This window comes from Epinephelus lanceolatus, chromosome 15, assembly GCF_041903045.1.
Source record: "Epinephelus lanceolatus isolate andai-2023 chromosome 15, ASM4190304v1, whole genome shotgun sequence".
In the NCBI taxonomy this organism is placed as follows: Eukaryota; Metazoa; Chordata; class Actinopteri; order Perciformes; family Serranidae; genus Epinephelus; species Epinephelus lanceolatus.
Window position 1 is genome coordinate 33,159,047 of NC_135748.1, and position 21,724 is coordinate 33,180,770.

General features: G+C 41.0%; 1 long non-coding RNA gene across 2 annotated transcripts in view; it reads right to left on the reverse strand.

Annotated features, from left to right (window-relative positions):
- The window catches only part of LOC117266637 (uncharacterized), a 57,003-nt gene that overhangs the window by 494 nt on the left and 34,785 nt on the right, over positions 1–21,724 (reverse strand). The window contains exon 4 of one of the 2 annotated variants that reach the window (XR_013493402.1): positions 2,543–2,710. The exons of the other annotated variant lie outside the window; for it this stretch is intronic. This is a non-coding gene — a long non-coding RNA (uncharacterized LOC117266637). Of the gene's footprint in view, positions 1–2,542; positions 2,711–21,724 lie in introns of those variants that run through there. 2 annotated transcript variants of the gene reach the window in all.

Consider the following 21,724-nt stretch of genomic DNA (forward strand, 5'->3'; position numbering starts at 1 on the left):
TAATAAATAGAAGAAATATTTCAGGAAAATGTCAGTACAGTATGTCAACAAAAATCTCATTAAAAATAATAAGAAAGTTATAGTAGAGTATATCACAAAGAAATCATAATATATTATGTAAAAAAAAAATCCAAAAAAATTCATATAAAAAAAAATCCTATCACAATATGTGATAAAATTTCATTCAAAAAGTCATAGTATAATTTGTCGAATAAGTCACCTGGTTTTAAAAAAAGTCATTTGAAAAAGTCATAACACAGTCTGTAAAAAAAAAAAAAATTCCAAAAATATTTTATAAAAATGTTTGTATGCCATAAGAGTTTATTTAAATAACTCTAATAAGTTATTAAAAATTCATAGTTTACTATGTCAAATAAATAAAATGTCATAAAGTCAGTATAATTTATGAAAAATCTTTTTAAATGGAAGTACAACATTTAAAAACATTTCATTATAAAGTCAAGGTATTATTTGTCAAAACATTCAAAAACATATTTCATAGAAATGTTGAAAATTTCATTTAAAAAGTCACAGCATCATATGTCAAAATAATCTTCATTAAAAGGTCATACAACAGTGAGCACTTTTCCCGTGCAGCCTTCAGTAATATGCTGGCCTCCTAAGTCTCCCAAAGCCTATGGTGACGCCTGCCCAATAGTCCATAAAATGTTCACACTACACCTGTAACCTGTCGGTGAGTTATTTGCTCCAATTCTAACTTCAACAAGAGTAATTATTAATTGTTGCTGACTAATTTCTGACAGCTAATAAATCATTTCGGCTCTGACAGATAATACAATGAGAACTACACCTCAAAAGCACAGGAAATGAATATGATATTAAAATTAATGTATCATTTAACATGTTTCATCTTTAATCTCTAACACTGCAGGGAAGTGTGTGTGTGTGTGTGTAATTGAGGTGAATCTGAGAGCACCTGATTTATCTGCCTGACTGCTGTGTGACGATGATCACCCCTAATGGTTGTCATTATAACAAATGACCTGATTACTGCAACTCTGTTTGGAAAACATATTGGAGACCCAACAAACCAGCATTAAATGGGACGCCGCTGAGTTTGACACTGTGGCAGGTTTATAAAAGGCTTCCGTGTAGAGCTTTAACTGAGCGAGCGGCTGAAGCAACAATTATGATTATGACTTTTTATGAGTAAACATGGGCCCTGTTCCTCGTACATGGAGTCATCGGAGTAACAACTATTGAAACCCAAACCTGCTAAAGTGACTTATTTATATTTAGCTGGATAATGGCTATGATGTTTTAGGGTGCGCACTAAACATGAGGCAATTTTCAGATCCCAATGTCTTTGATTTACAATAAAAGTGTTAATATAAGTGTGATTTTAGATAACAATATGCAGACTATTGAGAAATCATGAAGATCTGTTGATGCAACTGCGTTTTTATAATAATAGGAAAACATGGTTTGAGAGCAAGAACAATTAAACTCAAGGAAAAGATTCTGTATAAAAGACTGAAGGAGCCATTTTGACATTTATAATGAAAATTTGTCGTTTGAACATCACAACTAAGCAAACTGATCATCAGATTTTTGGAAGTGGGGTTGTATGAGGTACTTCACAGAAGCAGACAGGCGTATCATCTCAGAAGCTAAGCAATGCACTACCATGGATGGGGGTTGGCAGCAAAATGTATTTTAGCCACATAAAAACATTATTATCAGTTTAAGTGGATGCTACATTTAGAATATTAACACCATTTTACTTTACCTAGCACTTCCCTTTGGCACTACATTTCCTCAAACGTATACTCTGGTTATAAAGTAGAGATTGAGTTATCGGCCGCACATCAGTAACAGCCGGCACTCATCTTGTTGATTGTTATCTGCCCATTTTCAAATAAGATTACATTCACCGATGGCAGTTGCCTATGTTTCTGTTGTGTCACATCACTTTTGTGCAGGCTAAACATGTTGGGGACAAACAGAGATCTTGCCTTGGAGGCCATCAGGATTAAAGGACACAGTAAACTCACTGTCAACACGTCAAGGGGTGCACCTTTCAGTTTCCCTGATAATGCTACATTGTGAACAACTGATCAGTGCTGAAATCATGGATATATTACGAGAGCTAAACACAGTTTTGGAGGCGAGCCCCTGTTCATTCCTTTCAAAGTTTCTCAGTGGTGCATGATGTCTGTGGTATGAAATTACCTGGATCTTCCAAACTGTGGGGCCCTTAGAGCAGGCGCACTAGAGACTTAAGAGCACGTCTGAGCAGCTAACTTCTGGTTTAGCACTCTGCTAACTTGAATGGGAATATAAAGATGTAATCATGCTGCTCTTCTAGACTTTCTAAATCTCATCAGAGCAAACTGGTTAACAAAAAAAAAATCATTTCACAGGGGTTGTGATGCTTTTTTAAGATTTGTTTTCCTTTTATTTGATAGGACAGTTAAAGTGTGAAAGGGGGAGAGATTGAATGACATGGAGCAAAGGGCCACAGGCTGGAATCAAACACACAAACACAGGCGGCAGCAGCAGGGTCACAGCCTAAGTATGGAGTGCCTACTCTACCAGGCAATGTACTGGGCACCCTACTGATTTACAAATGCCTCTTTTCCAATGTGAAAAGTCTTTTTGGGCCCCATGGCATCACGTGATGGAGTCAGACGGTGTAGTTCCACTTTTAACCACTATGTAAAACTGGCTTCAACGCCTGGTGCTGCTCCTGTGTGGGGGCATAGTTGAAATAAACAGTAGGAGAGCTAGTTAACATTAGCTATTAGCAGCTGTTAGCAGCCACTGGCCAGACCTAACTGCTGACAGAGGTTGCACTGAGTTACATTATGATGCATTCAAGCTCTATTCAGTAAAAATGACTATAGGGCAAAGACAAATGATTGTAACATTCTCATGATGCATTCAAATGTGATCTTGTAAAATGTAGTTGTTGGTGAGAAACTTGAATAAATACAGCTGTTTGTTGGAGAATTTAATAATTCAATAGTAATAATAAAAAAGATATTTAGGAATTAGGAATTTTAGGACTTCTGAAACTGTTTTTTTTTTTTTAAATGTTTCTCATTTAAAAGAAGGTTGTTTTATCAATGTGTACAATTGTGCTCATTCAGAGGTAGTGTAATAAAGGACTTAATGACTTTAAAACAGTTCAGTTATTTTTTATAATGAAGATGTCTTTGTTTCTCTGGCACAAACGGGGGAATAAATAACAACAAAAATAAACAACAACAACAAAAAACTGTATTGTACTGTTATTGGTCCAGAATTTTACAATTGGTGCCTCTATATCTCACAGCATTTTTGTCACGAGCCAGAAACGATAGAAAGCAATGATGTAATATTTAACAATGCATTGTATTTCATGATTTTATGCTGTGTGTGGATTATGTAAAACCTTACCCACTGAACTTTAAATTAATCAGATGAAGTTGTATTATTTTATTATTGACTTTTGTGCATTTTAAAAGCCCTTCCGGGAACTGGGATGTGAAAATTGAGTTAGACTATTAATGCTGTATTATGTTACAGCATATGTCAACACAAAGAAACATTTTATAAATACTACTTTGTAATTATAGCTGTCCTGTAAGATTTAGTGAAGTAGAAAGCACAACATTCTTAAATTTAAAGGGGTAGAGGTGAGAAGTAGCACAAAAATAAAACAACTTCCTCAGTGACATATCTACATTTTTTAAACTGTTGCAAACGGACTAATTGTAAATAAAAGTTTAAGGTGCTTTAAAATTGAACTCCTTATGAAACAAGAACATATATATATATATATATATGGCATTTTTAGATAAATTGTGCAACAGGTGTGACAAACAGAAACTGAGACAACTTTCTCACGTCTGTGGAAGTTACTGTAACTCCCCTTCCTTTTCTCTGCGGTTGCTCTTTGTTTGTCACGTCAAGATTTATTTCAGAGTTGATTGATGGAGTGACCTGAACACAATACAAGATGTCGCATTGTGTTTTTTCGGAAGATATTTCATTCTTAACGCGGAAATGGGGATTTTTTTCTTTCAGGTGTACCTCGCTTGTTGGGCTCTGTCTGTCTCTTGCTCATAGACTGGAACCTTCTGGGCAACAAGAGGCCACACTGTGCTGGGAAGGGGAGCACTTGAGCTGCGGCAATGTGGATGGACGTTGAAGGGGAAGAGTAGGGAGGGGGTTGCTCATTGTTCCCCTGGAGCTTTTGTCTCAGACACAGTCCCCTTATGAGGGTTAATGAGGACAAATTGGTCTGAGTGTAACAAATGGATTATGGAGTTGGACAAAAGGTTGTATTTTGTGGGCTGCGTTCGCTGGGATCCACCCATCATCTGCCCATTGAGCCGAGCACGCTGACTAGCGTCTGCATGAAGTGGCTCACTAAATATCTCATTATCTTTATCCTGTCTGTTTTATTACATGAGCACATTATGTGTGCAGCTTCCTACAGTGAATTTAACTAAAATGTAAAGTTTAGCTCACAATAATGCTGTTCGTAATCACTGTAATTACCCGGCTTATTTCCTACAGCTCATGTCAGGAAAATAGAGTCAATATGTCAACATTAGTGTCAGTGGTTGGTGCTCTAAGGTTGGGTGGGCATAGTGCACCCTTTCAAATTAACAAAGAGCCACTTCCTCATTGACTCTATGTAATTCCTGCCTGTCAATCAGTCCTCCCTCTGCCTGATTTCTTGTAACGTCCTTGGGAACCTCACTAAAAAGACACAGAGGTGTTCCTTGTCCTCTATGGGTCCGGTTGTATTTTTTGGTGGGGTCGATGGAAAGGATTCATATCCATTCATATCTCACAAACTCTTAATGGGCTCCAAGCCCTCCAAAAAGAAAGCTCTTTCCTGTGACTAGTCAGCTCCAGTCTTTATTCATCTGTGGCTCCGTGTCAAAAAAGACTGTTGCTCGTTTGTGCCCTGAACAATGAGGAACAAGGCTAAATCTCTAGCTGGGAACAAAAGACAGAAAACAGGCTTTTCACTCTGCAGAACATTAGATTCTGACACATTTTGCCATGGCAGTTTTTTTCCCCATCCTGAGTGCTGTGGCTCTGGTCTTTTAAAGAGACCACCTGTTGGCAACAAGCCTGTTCTTCATTACAGACAGGCCTATTATCACAGGATGAGGAGCGCCACAGGCTAACTTTTTAAAGTTAACCCTGCTGCAGTTTCCGAGGCTGGCCGATTGGGAAACATAGATTACGTATAACCACTGGAAAATCTATTTCTGCTCGTAATTTTGTATCTTGTTTTTGAATAAGGGCTTTTGTCAGCGTGCGAGGGAGGTACTTCATTCATGCCCTTGTCAGTTACAAATGTCACAAACAAAGGGACTTGAATTTAGGCAGCTTGAATGTTCTATAACTGCAAATTTAGAGCCAAATTCATATGCATTGTTCGAAGCAAACCCAAATGTACTTACTGTAAAGTTGTTGATGGTGGTCTCATGTTTTTCACTCAATTATTTCTAGCATCGGGAGGGCTTTTGTTCTTCTCATGAAAGCAGATTTTAGCAATTTTCAGCCCCCAAACATTAGCATAACTACAGCACGGTAATGATTTTCTCAACTCGGTGTAAAATAAAAGTACTGTAGGTGGCAATATGAAGCAATCAAGTGCATACTCTGGCTTTGAATTGGACATGATAAACACAGGCTGACAGAAACAAGAGTGTTTTCTTTATTTTTGGCCCGATTGTATGGAGATTTTTAAGATAAATGTTAAATAATTTATGGTTTTTATGGCTCTGAAAACTCACAGTTACAAGACTGAAATTTAAAAAGAAGTTACGTTTGTCATGAATAACCTTTGCTGGGGTTTATAAACATGAAACCTGTGTGTACTGCACTGAAGAGCGTTTTGGAACAAGTGGCCTCAGAACAACTCGAGGGCAAGTTTTTATTCCCCATAAATCAACATTAAAACAGCGAATACCTCTGTCATGCTCATGCCATCACTGTCGGAGTACGACCGATGCAGTCACACTTGTTTCATGTTCACAAACACCCAGAGGAGGGGGGTGCATGCACCTGTGACCCTCCCCCACAAAGCAGACAGCACAAGAGAGGATCCCCCTGCAGCCCACAGGCTTCAACAAGAGGCAGTCAGCTGCTCTCTGTGGCCCTGCTGCACGGTCCCCAGGCTCTCTGGAGTTAAATGTGCCTGTGATATTGCCAGGAGGGAGCAGCGGGAGTTGAATTCAGGCAATTACAATCAAGTCAGGGCATAGTTAGTGCGTGGGCCCTGGCAGCACCTGAGCTGGATGCTGATGAGACACTTAGCCCCAAACCCTCATGCATTGGCCCAGGCGCTGCGTAAAGCAAGCCCTCCTCCCCCACTCCCCCCTCTTCCCACAGCAGCAGACCCCCTACTGGACACTTCCACTTCCCTTCACCTCATTTAGGCCTCTAGAGCTCTATCACCCTCTCTCTCTGTCTCTCTCTCTGGCCCTCACATTGCAATACTTCTGCTTTATATAGGTGGCGTGGAGTACTGCACTCAATCACTCTTCATTCATTCACACTGTACAATAATAGACAACTACTCTGATATTGTCCTTCAAGCACCTGTGCATAGCAGAGCTTCAAACATCGTGCCAAGTTCTTGAGAAATATGTGAAGAGTTATTTCTCTTAAAAGCTACCCAAAAAAAAAAAAAAAAAAAAAAAAAGTTACAGGTGAGTGCGGATAAGTCGCTTTTGATCATTTCTACTACACATCAGCGTGAAGAAGAAAGCATCTTTAGAAGAGTCTTCCTGTCTGTCCCCATCTTTATCACACATCAGACCATCAAGCTCAAGCCCCATCACACCGCTGTCTCTGCATGGATATTCATTTGCAGGTGGCTCACTATAGGACTCCGTGTCCCGACTGGTGTGTTACGGCGGCAGGAAGAGAGAACAGAAAGGGAGGTGCGGTTCTTGAATATCTATGACCCGAGAATATGGAGTCAGGCATCACAACAACACTCTTAGCCCCTTTTCCCAATAAGATGCTCTCAGCTCTTTCTGAGGGAAAGCCTCCTGGCTCCCGCCCTCTCTCAGCCACCACACTTTGCTGAAGTGTCATTAGGATTGTAAAGGGCAGGTTGCCATAGAACTGGGATTGCAGCCGATGTATGGACTCATAGATAAAACCACCATATTTTGAATGTAAAGATCTGAGTGTGGCGCCTAACACGAGGGGCCATGGTGGGGACTAGCCTCGCTGCTTTCTTCATCTGCAGTCTGCATGCATGCATCTTTCATGTATCGCTATAGTGCTCTGTTTTGTGAGATTGCTAGCTTCGCTCTCCAATCCACTTTCATTGTCTATCTGTGGCTGTGCTTGTTAGTTAGAGCTGGGCATAGTATTTGGCGGAGCCAAGGGGAAAGGTGGAACACCTCTTTCACTATTTTTGCCATAATGGTTGTCTTTTGATTTTTCCTGGGCTTTGGAGACTACCAGGGATTGTCTCTTTGAAATTATTCCATTTTGGCAGAGAAAAAGAAAATGGATTGCGCTGATCCTGTTTTGTTCCTGGGGGGACGGCTGCAGTATTATCCCGGGCTGACACCGGTGGCGAAGAGGCAATCACAGTAGCCCTCGCTCTGACAAAAACACTCCATCTGCAAGGAGAGGAGGAAATCACACCACAATGATGTCTGACTCTTCTGCCTCACTCTGGCAGCTGGGCCCTGGGACCCATGAACTGCTACACAACCGTCACCACAATGGCTGTTATACAAACGCACAAACACCACACTACAAATCAGCAGCTGTAACACACAAAGGCAATGCACCTGCCATCACACAACAACAAGAACAGGACGAATTTGTTGGAAAAGTTTCCCTGGCTGCTCAAGGCCTGTTAGAACAGTCTCTGTCTTATCTGCTGCACGCTTATTAGTATTAGGATTATTATTATCACAGCACATTTTTCAAGCTTTAAACCCTCTAAGCTGTTTGCCTACAAAACACAAATGCCATCAGGATATCAAACGCGCACACACCAGATGAAAGATAAGCAGCCGTGCAGCGCTCCATGTTAGTATTCAGTAGTGTCACCTCTTTCCCTCCGTGTCCCATACCTGGGGATCAAACGCACCTCTTTGTGAGAGAGTCCTGACCCCCTGCTATTAGCAAACAGAAGAGAGCCCAGCTGACACCACTCTTGAGATGTGCCATGCAGACGGAGGCCTGTGATTACAGCACAATCCTGAGGAGACAACCCTCCACCTCGCTCCAGCCCCAACCCCCTGCAACTCCCCACACACACACATACACACACAAACCCGCCCACCCCCCACCCACCGCCACCTCTCCTCCACAACAAATTCACCTATCTCTGAAATAGATGTTAATCTCTCGCCCAACTGACTGCCTCTGAGACCTCGTTGACACACATATAGCCATGCCCGAGCCATGAATAATCAATAGGCCGCTATTTTCATGGACATATTTCCCAGAACAGGTCATTTCTCGTGACTATTACTGCAGCAGATTAGAATGTGAGATTGGACTTTGAGATTGGTGGCTGTGCATGTATGTTTCCTCCTATGTGTGTATGGCCGGGGGAGCTCTCGCTGCAATACAGTGGGATATAAGTCTGCCTAGTGCTGTCATAGCGCCACATGAAAACCAATGAAGGTAAAGCAAGAGGGGGGATTAATTTGTTGTGAGAGAGGCAGCGGCTCAAGTGGGTCTTCCAATAGCAAATTAGCAAACCCTCATTTCAAAAACCCTCGTACATACTAGAGAATAGTAATGCACAAACACACACAACATGCATGTGCACATGCGTACAGTCACCTATGTTCCTGCCAGGTTGTGGACTGAATTTTTTTTCCTCTCTTTCTGAAACATCTTTTCTTTCTCGCTCTCTGTCCTTCTTTGACACACACACACACACACACACACACATGCACTTGTGCGCACACACACAAGAAGAAAACTTCAATTTTATCTGCAGGGGCAGAAATCAATCTCACATCTCTTTAGTTAATCCGCAATGGCTCTCTACAGATCCTGACACTAATAAGGTATTGAGCAGGTGAGGCCAGGGGCTGAGGAGGAGAACAGAGGAAGAGGAGAGGCCTGCAGTCTGGGGCCCGACTGGCGGCTGGCACTGTTCCAGTGCAATTATGGGGCTTGTGTATGGGAGAGAAGGGTGCAGGAAAGAAGCAGCAGAGATAGAAGGGAGAGAGAGAGGCATAGAGAAAGAGCGAGAAAGAGGGGGTGGGGGGAAAAATTGATCCCATCTGTGGTATGATGGTTAATTAAAGCAGCTCTTGAGCAGCCCAAGGATGAGAGGCTTGGCTGGGCTCCTGGAGGCACAGCTCTGATTACTCACACAGAATGGATGGTTTCTTAGCAATGAAAGGAGGAGGCCAAGAGCTGCCTGGTGGGGTGCACAGACGACGTCAAGGAGGAGAGACATGTGCATGCTGCACACTTACACATGTGCGCACACACACACACACACACACACACGTGCAAATGGACTCCTCGCGTACAGACGCGCACTTACTTGCATGCATACATATACATATGTAAACACTCGCACGTATACATGACGAGCCTGTAGACAGGAGTGCCGCAAACATCATCAAATTAAATCAAAATAATTGCATCAGGAAACTAATCAGATATAATGCGAGTCCACTAAATGTGAATTTCTACAACAAGATGAGCGCAAGAGGTTAATGACAAAACAACCAAAGTTCATGTAATTGTAGAACAAAACTGAAGATACGCCGCGCAAGGCTGAGCGTTTCTCCTGGGTGCCAGCTGGTGGAGGGGAAACCACAGTGAAGCAACAATTAAAGTTCCAGCACACACCAGGATATACTGCAGGATTTACGCCATCTCATCAGCAGATCACATTTCAAATAAAAAGGAGAGAAGTACAGGTTTGGCTTGTTGCTTCACTGAATTCGATTTGATGAATAAAAAAATTAAACGATGGAATCTGATGAAAGCAGTACTGATGAAACAGTACTGGAACTTTAATTGTAGCCTATTGTGCGTGCTAATATCACTACAATCACTGAGAATCTACAGCTCTACGCAGTTTCACAGTAAGAAAACCACCATCATTAAGAGGAATAAAAAGTTAATTTAGCACATGATCACTATTCTTTCCTAATACACTTCGTCTCCATCACACACCTGAATAAAAAGACACTGACTCTGCCTCCAATTTCCCCGCTCATCAAAGCTTCATCCTATCTTACCATTACATTTAGATAGCCCCAAAGCCCATTACACACTCCTCATTGACATTCATGGCTCCCTCACACTGAGAGGGCACGGGTGACAGCACCAGCACTTTGGTATGACCCCACCCCCCTATGGTGAGATCTGGTATTGCATAACATGGCCAGGCAAAAAATAAAAAATAGGTGTTTAAATGCTGTGCATTTCTGCACAGCAAACAGGCAGCTACATTTACACCTACTACCACTTGGTTTGAAATTATGATGCTTTATAAGTTATAGAGGTATTGATCAGTGATGAAATGACACATAAGAAGCTTGTCTTTGTCTGGATATTGCGGGCTATAACAACAGTGACTGAGCCTATGTAAAACAAGGGTTCTTGAGAGATGATATGGAGATGGAACAGAGAGACAGCCCATCCCCCTATTTTTATAAAGTTGAAGATATAATCATACTCTCAGAGTTAGAGAGGGGTTATAATAAACCTCCGAATCTGAGGTGTATGAATTATGTATATGTCGATGATTTGATGGCTGCAAAATAGAAAAGAGGGTGCAAGCGGCTGATTGAGGTGCGTCGTTCGCTGCCATGTCTCCTGGTGCAGACATCTGAGGTCAGGCCCCCGTGCTAATTGGTGTCGGGCCGGGCGCTTGTGAGCTAAATGAGAAAATTACACGTTCTGGGAAGAATCAGCTGCAGTTGTTGTGGTGCCTTTTTACAGTGCGGCTGCAGTCGTATCTGTGTGGCGGAGACAGCTGTCTGGCTCTGTGTTTGTTGGGGGGGGGGGGTTAGAAGGTAAACTTTAGTGCTTTAAGGTGTGGGAGCTCCACTTCACAGCCCCACCTGTTAGATATACATGTATACATGCTCTGCCTGAGCATATGTGGCTTCAATGAGGACAACTTTTATAGCACATATACTGTGTATATAAATAGCGCTAGGCGTCTGGCAAAGACATAAAAAGTTTCTCCCTTTAATTTTGCTTTTCATGCATGGCACATTGCCTTCAAAACAAATTTAAAAAAGTCACTTTACCCACATCACAAAAAAGAAACATTTTCTTCGCACCTAAAGTGGTATCAAGATCTGTAAGTAATTTCTGTTTTTAAGAATCCCCACCTCAGTACAAGCAGAGGTGTGTAACAGTTTGTTGTGATGCTCAAAGCATTTAAAAATGACATTTAAAATACATGATTATCACAAGTCGCAGCAGAAATGTCAAAACTGGGTATCTCAAAAACTTAAAGCTGCTTTACTCAAAATTTTAATGTCAGTATTGGATGTATTCACTATGCTTAATGTGGAAGACGACGCTCGTAGTGATGATCTCGGAGACTCAGAGAGACAATTCCCCTCAGCTCTATGGAGCGTTTTAGCATCTTTTAACTCACCGTTTTGGTTTAACGGCCCCCAACTTCCTGTTTTGGTTCCCTCTCATCTGTCTCAAAGTTAAGGTAAGGTAAGGTAAGCCTGGGTAAGGTAAGGTGCTACATTTAGAAACAAAGTTAGAAACAAAGTTAGAAACTAGCTGTGGCTCCCCACGCTGCTGCTTCCAAATTCTAAGGCAGAATTTTAGCATTTGTTAACTTATTGGCTAGACGTCTGATTTTACTGAAGTGAAGCCTGCGACCCCCTTTAATTACAAATGAATCAAAGATGTTTTTAACGTTGTTAAAGTGGAAATTAGGTGTACCATGAATGGTTCTCTTGCCAAGTTTACTAAAACATGGGAACCGTTTTTTGCACATGATGAGGGGTTGGTGTTTGCTGCTGTTTTTTTATTTTGCCTATCTTATTTATTTTTCATGCCTTTTATCACTGTATTTTTAAGTATTTCATCAGCATTCTACACACGTGTTCAGTTTCTCTTGATATATGTTATGCCTGTCTCGACATTGAAATTTGAAAAGTAACTCCTGACATTTATGCATTGTTAATAATTGAATAAACAATCTGAGAAGAAAAGTGGAGCATTTAGCAGCTAAGGAGACAGATATTTTCTTAAGGAGTTGGTGGAGACCAAAACGGAGCTAAAAGGAGAGTGAATATTGGACCTACATTTATTGTTTGGCCAGAAACATGACTATAAATGCACGTTAATTTTACTCTGCACCTGCTGGATGTAATAGGTGAACTGCTAACAAGTTTGCCGTATGAACTCAATTAATTATATGTCAAGGTTGTGTATATAGCTTGTTTCCACTGCCTGCAAGGGCCAAAAAATCATTTAATGCAGGCTTAAGTACAATTTTCAAGGTGCTTGTACTATGTTTTCAATTTGACTCTTCTTTGTACTTCTAATGCCAACCTTTAGGGGGAAATATTTACTTTTTGCTCTATTACTCTAGCAACTGCAGGAGGCTGAGGCTGGGCCTGGTTAACTTATCTGCCATGCCAACAAAAGATTCACTGAGATCCAATAAATATGTTCAAAATGTAAATATGTTTTAAATTTATGAATGAAAAGGAATCAACATATCAAAATTATCACAGCGAACAAAGAAAGTGTGGTCAGCAAAAAAATACAGCAACCCACAATTTGCCTCAGAGGGCTTTACAGTGTACGACATCCCTCTGTCCTTTGGACCCTCATAGCAGATAGGGAAAAACTCCCCCCAAAAAAACCTTTAACGGGGGAAAAAATGGTAGAAATGTCAGGAAAAGCAACTGAAGAGGGATCCCTCTTCCACGATGGACAGACGTGCAATGGATGTTGTGTGTAAATAACAGATCAACATAATAAATTTACAGTAACCCAGTGGCTCTTTGCAAAACTCAGAGTATAAGGGGTTGTCAACATGGAGGTGACTGAGTTGGTGGCTAGCAGCTAATAGTGCCAACCTCATAAACAGTACTAAACAACAGCAACAGTGCTGACAGAGCTAACAGTGTTAACCAGGCAGGGAACCGGAGAGTGGGCGCTAAGCTTCCACGAAAACACTGTCCCAATATCAGCGGTAACTCTCGTATGAGCGCAGTGCAAAGCGGTGGCTATGAGCTAGCCAGAGGGATACACATAATGGACAACATATAGGTGCAGCTGGACCAGCTCAGCAAAACAAACCACAGAGAGGCTCAGATTACAACCCACACACAGAGGGAACATGACTGAATTCACTGCTTAGGACGCCATTACTCCGCTATAATGTTGTTTGCTAGGTTTCTGCCTGTGATTTGGGTAAAGTGACCGATCTGTTTGGTGTTGAAGAAAATGGAAATACTGAAGCGCTAACACTGCAGAAACAAGACCACCCAAAGTAAAATGATAAAAAATGTATTGCCTTTATATGCCATTATAAATCAGCCTCTTTGAGCCAAAGTGCAGCTCAGGACTTTTTCCTGTGGTTCATATCACACAGCAAAATTCATGAAACACAATCAACAGCATCCACTCAACAGGTTCCACATGACGAAGCATTCTTCGATTCCAAATCAACTTATTGAATCCCCTGATGAGTGATACTGTTTAAGAACATTTCATTCTACTTAAATTATCTTTTATTCATGATTATTTCCTTCCACGTGCCTTTGTGTGCAGGTAGAGCTGTGCACGTATACGTCATTGGAGGCCCAAGCGAATTATTCACTTGTAAACGCAGCATTCCTCCACTCCTCCGGCACACCCAACAAACAGACAAACAACAATGTGGACTAAATGACTAAAGTGTTGAATTGCCTTCCTTTTGTTCTTTCCATTATTTCTCTTTTCTGCTGGCTCTTTCTCTTTCCAAGACAGAATCCTTTGGTGGTGAGTCCGCGCAATCTTAAGTAAACGTCATTAACTGTTTGCTCATATCGCCCACAGAAAGTATGCCGCAGCCTCCTTTGTCTCACTATCAGTTGTTTAAAGAGGTTTGTGCTGTAATGGCGTGGTCAGCCAGAGCCTGGGGCTTTGAAGTGCCGTCTCACCTGGAGAGTTAACCTCTATGGTCACTGAAAGCTGACCCTGCAGTCGCTATTTCAGGATGTCACGTGGCAAAACAAATTCTTTCAGTGCGTGGGTTCACAATTACACCTCTGCAAGAAGAAAGCCTGGATCACTTTCTAATACGGCACACTTTATAAAGGCTTTATCAGTTGTAACTAATGGTTTTTATTAATGGTTAATAAGTTAGTGATTAATGTTTTATAGACAACATATAACAGGACAGGAGTTATAAATGTATATAAATGACTCATAAACATGTTGAACTGCAGAGCTGATGAATGATTATTAATGCATGAAACCATTGACCTGTCATCAGTGATTTACTAATATTTCTGAGCACATACTTCATAGGTATTATATTGGGACACCTCCCTATGAATGACATAATAACATGACTGGAGACAAAATGGGTTTATATAAAAGGTTACAGGTTTTTCCACCTTATTGAAAAAACATCAGTTAAGCAGTTATAAATGTTGGTAAACTTAAATAAGGAGTTATTCATGTACAGTAATCTAAAAATTGTTGGGGGATGGGGGGTAAAAGGCTAATAGGCTGCTGCTTATGGTCATGATTTAAAATATCATGATCTATCAACCATTCACCTGACTGGCCTTGAAGGATGTGTCAGTAAAACGTAATTCTATTTCTCAGAACAGTCATTTTTTACATGACCGCAAAAGGACATTTCACTGTGAGGAAAACATAAACAGAGGTCAGTGTGAACATTTGAACAAAGATGCTGTTATTTTTCTGGTTAAATGTTATTAAAGGATTAGTTATTAATAAAGGCTTCCTCCTTTGAAATAATACATCAAGTCAGAGGTGCAAATGGCATGAATAGTTAATAAATAAATGGGCTTTGGATACATGGATTTAACCTTAAAGGGACAGTTCACCCTTTCCTCTTACCTGTAGTGCTGTTTATCAAGCTAGACAGTTTGGTGTGAGTTACAGAGTGCTGGACATATCAGCTGTAGAGATGTCTGTCTTCTGTCAAATATAATAGAACTAGATGGCACTCAGCTTGTGGTGCTCAAAGTGCCAAAAAATACATCCGAAAAACTCAATGTCTCTTTCCAGAAATCATGACCTGGTTACTCAAGATAATCCACAGACCTTGTTGTGAGCAGCCACCAACCGTATGATCGCACAGAGGGACGCATACACCTACTAATGAATGAAAGTCTCCTGTTCATGACACTGAGAGGTGAAAACATTAATGGTGTCCTCTTTGACTGAGCTGTAATGTTAGCTAGCTCAGTGGTATGTTTTGCAGCAGCTGCAGTTCAAATTAGGGAAAAAAAAAAAAAAAAAAGAAAATCAATAAAAGTGCAAATCCAAAGTACACACAATGTCAAAAATACTAACAGTTCAACGGTGAGGATAAGGACATGTATGAAAAGTGGCATACAGCTATGTATATACATACTAGGGCTGCCCCTTAAGAGTCGTATCATTAGTCCAAGACCCCTGTGTCGACTGAGATTGCTCCTTGAGGTTTTTTGTTTTATGCTAGTCAGTGTGCTCTGCCGTTTTTGGTCCCCAGGTTTTGCTGCAGAATGAGAGCTTGCGACTTTCACACTACTAGTCTTTGGTACAGGGAGCTGCGGACGTGATACAGAGGAGGAGAAACTTTCCATTGTAAGGCTCCAAAATAACATTATCTTCTTACTTCTGTTTGGAAGTGGTGAATTTACAGCTCACAGATACTTAATACGATACAGTCTCTGGCTTTTGTTTAATATTTAGTGTTGGCAAAAATGCTGTCGCACATTTCCAAACCGTTTTTAGAGCAGTTAGCTTGGTTATGCAGGATTTATACTTCTGCATCCAGCGCTGTAAACTACGCCGTAGCCTGACGTGCACCTCCCCAGCAATATAACCACACATCATGGCAATGCAGACCTCCTGTCTGTTTCTGTAAGCTGAAACCATTTCCCTCAGTGGAAACGAAGGTTTACTTTAATTTCACAGATAAGAAACAATAAATTGTGAAGACAATAAAGCCTCCACAAAATAGCATTTTAAGTCTTGTATGTGATTTATCCTGGCTACATACGAGCACAGGAAATCCCTGCTCGTTGCTAGGCTAATGTATACAATGTAAAATGCCATAGGCTTGTACTAATAACGTTAGCATGTTATATTTGTTCGGGTAACGTGTTAAGTAGAAGACAGTTGTTTTGTCGCTGAACCTTGTGAGTTGTAATGGAGACAAATTTTGTGACAAACTTCAACATTTTATATGGAGGAAAAAAAAAAGAATCGTCGAGTATTTGTATTAAACTGCAAAATGTAATTCAACTAACAATGTTACGTACGTACAAGTTCAAATCTGAAGTAGAGGTAAGTTGATATGGTTATGAGTAGATGCACACTTCCTTCTGCACAGTGATACGGTTGGTAGGTGTAGTTCGGTATAAAGAAAATGGTTCTTACATGAAACTGCTCACAACAAGGTCTGTGGATTATCTTGAGTATCAAGGTCATGATTTCTGAAAAGAGACATTGCTGTTGAGTTTTTCAAATGTATTTTTTTTGGCGTTTTGAGGCAAGAGAAGGCAGACATCTCTACGGCTGATATCTCAAACACTCAGCAACTCACACCGAAACAGTCTAGATTGATAAACAGCACTACAGGTAAGAGGAAGATAGGTATTTTTGACTTGGGGTGAACTGTCACTTTAAGTAAAAGATCTGTGCATTTTTCCCACCTCTGTAAACCAACAGGGATTTATCAAAATCTGCAACCTAAGAGTTATTACTAGCTCACAACTAATCTATAGTGCATAAATAACATATTAATTAACCATTAAAAGCCATTAATTACAACTTAAAAAGCCTTTTTACAAAGGCTGTAGCTAATTTTTTTTTAAATGGCATTAACTTAGCGCCAGGATGCTTTCGGGGACCCAGGTCCATTATTAGAGATTTTGGCAGCGGCAGGACCCGGGTGAGTAATGGCAGTGGTGCATTAGGAGAGAGAGGCAGAGAGATGTGTGATAGCCTGAGTTGTGAGTCAACATCAGAGGCCTTGGGCTGACCCCACAGGGGATTACACACTCTGATTTAAGAGCATCTCTCCAGCTCCTCTCTGTAGCACTCGGGTCCTCGGTGCATACAACACCCACCTGATGCAACATCCAGGATTACAGACACAAGCTCACGTGCATGCTCACACGCACACAGTTGTATGCGGGATCATTCTCGTTATACCCTTATTCTTAGCCCTGTTCCATCTTCTGTTATAGGGTCGAGGCAGAGTAGGATCATATCAGGGTTTGTATCCAGAGAAAGAGGGAGAGAGAGACCCGAGCCCCTGCAGTGGTAAGTAAATACAGCCTAATGGCCTCTGATTAATTCTACATTGCTCTCATCGGGCCAGTAAAAAGAGATGTAATGACCTGCATGTCTCTCTCCCTCTCTTTCCTTCTCCCTCATTCCTCTCTCTCGTGCTCTCCCCCCCCGTCTCTCAGTCTTTCTCAATTTCTCCCTCATTTGCTCAGCTTTTGATTATGAATTAAAAGGGATTGCAAATGGTATGCCGTTGGTTGGCCCCCTGATTGCCATATTTGATTAAGAAATGTCAGTGTGCATGTTTCCCATGTCTGTCTTTTTTTAGCCTCTCTGTTCGCTGTAACATTCACACATGCACGAGGAACACAATGGCTCCGCGGCTCTCAGACAGTCTGCCATGAACAGCAAACTTGCGCTAATCAAACGCATTCTTCCCGTCTTTCTCTTTTTCTCAGCCTCTTTTCTCATTTTTTGCCTTTTCAAGACTCGCTGGGTTTTTGTATCAGCTGTGAGACACACCAACAAGGGAGAAATCAGAAAATTAAAGAGCATTGAGAGAGACAGGTAGAGCAGAGAATAAAGACGGGAATAAGTGATGGAGATTTGTGTTCTTTTCTGAGGACTGAAATCAGAGCAGACAGGGGGCAGTTCCTACCTCTGTTAGTTAATTGTTATGCTCAGAATGGAAACTTTGAGGCAGTTGTTTTGTTTGGTGGTGCGATTTTAATTTGCATTTTCCTCCTTTTAGACTACGTACATATACTATATATATATAGTTGTTATATACTTGCTTTTCTGAACAGCAGCAAAAGCAACAGAAGACAAGTACCCTCACTGCTTCATAATGAAGGCTGAAATTGACCTTTCTGCATCTGTATGAGACGCACAGGGCTGCCTGTTAAGGATCACTTATGCTTAACGTTACATATACCAACAAGGAAGGAGTCTTCTGTCCCTATTTTGCATTTTTTGCACTATTTTGTGCATGTTTTCTCCTAGCTTACAGACTCGTACAAAATGGAGCAGTACTTTTTGGAAATCGTGGGGGCAGTGTTGTGTATTTCGAGAGACACGATCGTAGGACATGACGAAGACATTTTCAAAATGGTGGAATGGCATGAATCAGTAAAATAGTGAAAAGAATTCTCCGTCCAAATGTCGCACAGACCGCCACCATCTACGGCACTGCCACCGTTAAAGGGTACATTATTACGACCTCCTCCCCCGTCACCATGTTTGTTGTTGTCAGAAAGTTTCTGAATTTGCCCTCTAGTGGATGTAATTATGCCAACGTAAAGGACGCATGGAAGTATGTAAGTAAGATTTCTCAGAGTAGATGGAGGAGACCAAAAACAGAGATAAAAGAGTTCCGGGCATACATTAATCAGCTAGACTTCAACACGGCTCAGAATAAATTATAATGTTGCTCCATAAATGCTGGATGTGACAATAAATTTGTTTCTGTCAATGTTGTGATTTCAACTTTCTGCTGCCCTCAAGTGGCCAAAGAATCAGTTACTGTAGATTTAACCATCTTTAAATCATGCAGCCCATTCAGTCTGTCACTAGTGTGAAACAGTCATCTGTGAACCAGACAAATCTGCGAGCTCGTCCCCCTCCTATTCAACAGATTTCCAGCCGACCTGGCCCTGATGGTGCCAATCGCAGCCATTTATCTGGGATGGAGCACATTTCAGACGATGACTGACGACCTGCAGAGCCTTCACACTTAATACAGAATATGTGATGACTTCTTTATTGGCTAACGCCTCCTCGCACCTGTAGCATAATGGTGAGCATAAACTTAGCTTAGCAAAGAGGAGAGCCATTGAGGCATTCTGGAGCTGATGTCAAACTTTCTGTTGAACTAATATTTTCATATTCTGATGGCAAAATGGCAGCCATCATTCACAGACATACTGATGCAACACCTTCACAGCTCAGCTCTGCACGCTGTAGTAAGTTCACATTTCTCCGTTACTCAGAGCTATGTCATGTTTCGTTGCTCTAATTGGTGTTGATAATGCTTTGAAATAAAAAATGATCTGAGAGGTTTCAGACAAATTCGTATTGGCAATGTGAGGCTAGTGAAACAAACTAATAGATACATAGTTAGTTATGGATTTACCTATAGCTACTGTAACGCCTAAACTCCTGAACAAGCCTCCATGTCATAGGTACTAAATTTAATGCCAATTAAATATTTAAACACCAGCAGATATTGTATATTTCATTTTTTTTAACTGTAATTTGCTTTTGTTTGTTTTTTACAAATTAAAACTTTAAAGTCTCCAAGAGGCAATATGACTATATGACTAACAGACTGTGATCAAACACAAATACCAACTCAGTCTCACTTTGAAGTTGCCAAATACCGGCGCTTGGGCAGTGACTTCCAGCGTCAGACACAGACTAAAAAAGCCATCCTCTCACGTCAGCATTAAACACAGCAGGACAACAACGCAAGTTAAGGGGGCGAAAGTCCAAGTAGGGCGGGTGGAAGTGGAGGTGGATGGGTCCAACAACCACTGACTTTCTCCCGGGAGGCCAGTGTTCACTTCCTGTATGATTGTAAATCCATACTGAGTTGCTGGCTTAGCGTAACCACGTGTTTGTTGTCGAAGGAAAAAAACGTCAATTTGCAGCATTATACCGACATAGCGCATTTTTTTGTTTAAAGAGACTGTATGTAAACTGTACATTTCCTGTGAAAACTGAAGTATATTTTGAAAACAGACAAGCATGTAACAGGCTGAAGTTGACACGGCATCCCAAAACGTCAACAACCAACGCACCCAGGGTACCTTACACCTCATATCTCAACATGGAAAGTCAGCGACCAAATGTCGATATGATGATCAAAGTTTATTTATTAGGATAAAGCCCTCGACATGTACCAGCTTGTTTTCAATATGTGACGAGGTCGGAGTAAGAATTTCTTGCAACTACATACAATACACACAGCACAGCATAACATCCATATCTCCTACACTGACAACGTAAATTAGGGAAAAAGAAGACACAATGACATCCAGGGTTCTAATTTGTTAGAGAACCAATAGCAAGTGGAACAAAGGACAATCTGTATCTATTAGTGCTACCTTTGGGGAGACTAAACCTGCCTGATAATGACCTGGAACTCAACATGTAAAAGATGCTGAGGGTCCAAAACAATAGTCTGCATCTTTTCCATATTGACACCACACAGTTGGCTTTGAGTACAGACCACAGCAATACAAAATCTGTGGGGCATTTGCTCAGGAAATGAGAAGTGAGCTGTGTTCAAAACAAAAAAACGAGTCTTTTCTTTAATCTTAACTATACTGTGATTTTCATTTATTATTTTAATATATTTCTGACTACAGTGCAGCTTTTGAATTTGATGTGAATAACATTCATAGCTCTTTAAGTGGCAGCTTTTTCCATTAAAACTATAAAATCTTTGGTTAAACAGCATCTTTAGATATGTTTATTGTCACTAGTTTGCTACAGTAGTTTACGTGTTGCGTCTCAGAATGTGCTGCAGCTAAAATTTGTCCACTTTGAGGAGGGTAACTTGTCTTTTAAATCAGTGCTTCTCAACTGGTGGGTCTCAGTCCAGGCACAGATGTATATAAGTTTGTAAAAAGCACACTTTATTTTAAGTACAGTGAATTTTCAGCACAGACCTTGAACTAATGACTAAGGAGAAATCTGAACCCTGTGGCTGGACTAACTGGGGACCACTGTTTTAAATCATAAACCAAAATTCCCAAAAAGGTCACAGGTAATTGGTTTTTAAGTTTAAAGTTAATAGAGTTGTATGATTTTTTTCAAGCCTAGTCTGAAGTCATCAAAGCTGACTCAAGTCCAGGACATGTGAGTACTACACATCTACCTGTAGCTGTGGTCGCTGCCCTGAAATGACCCAAAGATCTTGAGCTTTGAGCCGGTGTGTGTCGTGTGTTTAATGTCTAATCACCACTCTCTCTCCTCGCTTCATGATTCAGGTATCTTCAGCTTTGACCATTTCTTTCTGCGACCTCTTCAACTCTCTCCCTGCTCTTTTCAAAGCCATTAGTTTGTGCTCTGCAGCACATATCTTACATTCTCCGACCTCAATCGCAAACAGCCCTCAACGTTTGTTGTTATCTGCACATCAGCTCACGGGCCACACTCACTGAGTCTGTGTGAGTATGTGTGTGACTGCTGCATGCATACATGCATATACATCTGAGTCCATGAGTTCATCATGTGTATGTGTACAGCTGTATGCATGGACATGCGAACGAGTGTGCTTTTTGTGTGTGTG